Source organism: Elephantulus edwardii, unplaced genomic scaffold, assembly GCF_000299155.1.
Source record: "Elephantulus edwardii isolate Elephantulus edwardi_28Jun2011 unplaced genomic scaffold, EleEdw1.0 scaffold00019, whole genome shotgun sequence".
NCBI lineage: Eukaryota > Metazoa > Chordata > Mammalia > Macroscelidea > Macroscelididae > Elephantulus > Elephantulus edwardii.
Window position 1 is genome coordinate 22,048,661 of NW_006399769.1, and position 4,189 is coordinate 22,052,849.

Here is a 4,189-nt window from a genome sequence, read left to right on the forward strand (position 1 = left end):
GCGCCTTTTAATTTCCTGGCTGCTGGTGCCAAGACTGTTGACTATGGAGCCAAGCAAACTGAAGCTGTGTACAATCTCAGTCTCTTCACCATCCATCCTGATGCTGCCAATTGGTCCAGTGGTGAGAATCTTTGTTTTCTTGACATTGAGCCTCAATCCATATTGTAGGCTGCAGTCCTTGACCCTCTGCAGCAGGTGCTTCAGGTCCTGCTCAGTTTCAGCAAGCAGGGTTGTGTCATCCGCATAACGCAGATTTTTGATAATTCGTCCACCAATCTTGACCCCACATTTCTCCTCATAGAGCCCAGCCTCCCAGATAATCTGTTCTGCATATAGGTTGAAAAGGTATGGAGATAGGATGCATCCCTGGCGTACGGCCTTCCCAATTTTGAACCATCAGAGATGGTCCGTACTCTTTCTTAATTGGTACTAGAGTTTGTTGCGAACTGATATTTAAATGTTCAAAGTTTTCAAACTAATCAGAAGATTCTCAGGGAAAAGGGCATGCTTGATTCCTCAGAGTATTATTTTTATATTGTTGTTAAGTGCCATTTAGTCATAGAAGACTCATAGATACCCTATGAATGAAAGACCTGAACACTTGTAGAACTTTTGTCGTTTCTCCACGTTGATAGCATTTCTGGAGGCAAGCCATTTTGGTAGTGGATAACAATCCTGCTTCCAAGATTGTTTTAATCAGGAAGCTCCACCAAACATTGTTCACCATGTGTAACCATTATCACATTTGACAAATCAGTGTCACAGTGTTTAGCATCACAATAATAATGAGCCACCTTTGTACAGCAAATGGACAGAACAGTGCTATACCATTTAGAAGAATGTTTGACCAAAACCAATTAAAACCAGACCTGAGGGCCACAGATTAAAATCACCCATCTTTGGCTTGATAGCATAACTTTCTGTCCACTAGGCCAACAGAGTTCTCTCTATGTTGTAGTTGTTATTGTTGTTAAGTGCTGTAGAGTCATAGACAACACATAGTGACCCTATGAAAGAAAGACTTGAACATTTATTTAACTTTTGTCATTTCTCTATGTTCATAATAGAGTTTTTGGAGGCAAGACATTTCGGAAGTGATGCCACTCTTTCCTCCAAGCTCCCTGCGCCATTTAGACTGGTGCCTACAGTTGCTGCAGCCACAGTAGAGAACCAGAGACTGGACATGAGACACAGGTGACCTTGGGGCTGCTACTCCATAGAACCAGAGCTAGGAGCCTTCATTCAAGTTTGTTTAAGGAGTGGGGATGCAGGGAGATGTTATAGTTGGGAGTTATAAAAACTTTGTGACTTTGACCTAAAGACATAAGACTGAAGCCTGAAGTGCCAGCAAGTACATTTTGGAAGTTTTCTTAACCGAAAGATTATATACTGTTCCCAACTTGCATTTTAGTCTTTTGACTTTCCTAGTAAACACCATAATTATAAGGAAAAAAAGAACTAATTGTTTCAAAAGGCTATATTTAGATATTTTTTAAAGTAAAATAAACAAAATCTTATTATTTATGTACTTTTATTTATGATTTCCAGAATTTTAGCTGAATTTAGAGGATAGTGAAGAGAGAAAAAAAAGTGTCGACACCTTTTTCTTGGAATTTGAGGTCCTCTTATTTATAATAGAAAATTTTAGTTTCTTATCATATATTCTTAACACTGTCCTGGTTTCAGTGAGATTCTTACTGATTCTTACTATAGAGAAGTGTTCACCTTGCACAGTTTTTTGACAAACATTTTAATGACTTTCCAGTTTTCTCACTGTTAGAATATAATTAAAGGCATTTAGTGTGTAAAATTGTTAAAAATTCTAAAATTTATTTCAGGACTGTCACTATTTTATCTTTGTTTGTAATTTGCTCTTAGATTCACTCATTCCGCATTATTTCTGTTACCTACGTATGGCAGGTAATATGTCAGATTTTAATTTAGATATTACTTGATTTAGGAAATGCATAAATGAATTAGATTCACAACTTACAAGTCTGCTTTCAAGTGCTCTATTCAATTTAACTTCCTTCGAGATGTTTCCTTTCAGGCCTTGGTAGGGATTAGAAAGAATCTGGTTAAAACTAGCAGAAATTCACTTTGGGTCTCTAAGTATACACATCAAAAAATTAGGAAATTTGAATTTCTGATCATGTGTTCTTACTCTAAGTAGACAATGTAATTAATTTCTCTTGGAGTAATTTTGACAGCTCCACCGCTTGGAAATTCCCATGCTCTGATCTTACTAAGGACCATTTTCTTTACAGGGAGTGTATAGCCACTGTGTATGCACTCACTCCTTCCTGAAATCCAGTTTCCATGAATATGCGTAACAAATAGTACGTCCTCTAGTTGATTCTGATAATTCTGAGGGAGTTGATTTTAGTTGATTCTGAGGGAGCTCCGGTGGTCTAGTAGCAAAAAGCTGTTTACTGCCGTCTAAGAGGCACACAGTTGTAGGCCATCAGCTCCTTGCTGGAGAAAGATGGGCTCTCTCCTCCTGTGAGACTTACTGTGTCTGCAAACCCACCAGAGGGTCAACTATGGGTCCGTTATGACTTTACAGTACATGAGCAATCTTCAATCATAACAATCTCCAGTGGGGTTTCTCAGGTTGTAAATCTTGACTAGGAGAGACTGCCCATCTTTCTAGAACTGAACAGCTGGTATACTCAAACTATCCATCTTTCATTTACTAGTTTGAGGTTATGGACTACATAACCTCTCTTTAGCAACTCATAATGTTGTCATAGGCTCACAATATAGCAAGTCAAATTTGACATTGTTAAACTTCTGGTTCATTCTTCCATGATCAGTAATAAATTGATTTCTCCTCAAAGGCAGTGCCTTAATTTTAATTGTTAACTCGCTAGGCAGGGGACACAATTTTGGTCTGGATATGAGTTTTCATATTTGTTCATCACTAAAGGACCAGTTCTTAGAGTATATATTATAATTGCTATTTTCTTGCCTTGTAAGTTATATTCCCTCCCCCCAGAAAAGCACTATTATTTGCTTTTTCAACTCCTGTCTATCAAGAAATTTGAAAAATAGTATATATGCAAAGATAATTACTTATTGAATTGCCTAAATATATGAAATAATTTCACAGAGAGTTTGACAAAGAATAACTACTCCAAATATGTGAATTTAGTTTTTATAATTAGTCTATCAGAGTCAAAATATGATCTTGATCTATTCCAACTGAATATGAAATCCTCTTTAGGATATTTTTGACACAAGCATTGAAGACCAATGATCAAAGATCAGATAAGGTGTGGGATGATAACAACAATATCATGTATTAATAGAGAAAAAAGTCATTACAAAAACAGAGTAGAAAGGGAAAAGCTAAATATATGTCAGAAGAGACTGAAAATTTGCACTAGAGCATCTAGAAGCCAAAACAAAAGGAAAACACACCAAAGTAAAAGAGTTAAACAGAAGATTTCAAAGGACTGTTTGGAAGACAAAGCAGAATTTAATGTAATGTGCAGAGATTTAGAACTGGAGAATAAAAAGTGAAGAACTTGCTTTACATTTATCAAGCTGGGAGAACTGTCAAACAATTTTGAGCCTTGAGTTGAAATATTGGAAGATGTTGTGGGCAGTATATTGAATGATCCAGGAAAGCATCAAAAGAAGATGGAAGCAGGGGAGAGATGGAAATAAAAAATAAAAAAGAAAAACAAAAAAACCAAAAACAGTGTCATTGCACCAGAAAAGAACTGACTGACCCCAAACATTTTCAGGAAGTACCATGTGTGCAGTAGCCAACGGTAATTAAGGAGGAAGTTGAAGCTGTGCTGAAGACATTGACAAAAAATAAGGCCTCAGGAATCAATGAAATAATGCTTTAGTTGTTTCAGTTAACAAATGCACCCCTGGATGCATCATTAGTTTATGCCAGGAAAATTGGAAGATAGCTGTCTGGCCAATGGATTAGAAGAGGTCCATTTTTGTTACTATTCCTAAGAAAGGTGATCTAACAGAATGTGGATACTATTGAACAATAGCAGTATCACATACAAGCAAAATACTGCTGAAGATCACTTTAAAAATGGCTAGACCAGTACATAAATAGAAAATTGTCAGAAGCTCAAGCAGGGTTTAGAGGAGGCCATGACACTAGGAATATTGTTGTTGATGTCAGAGGGATACTGAATAAATGTAAACAATACCAGAAGAA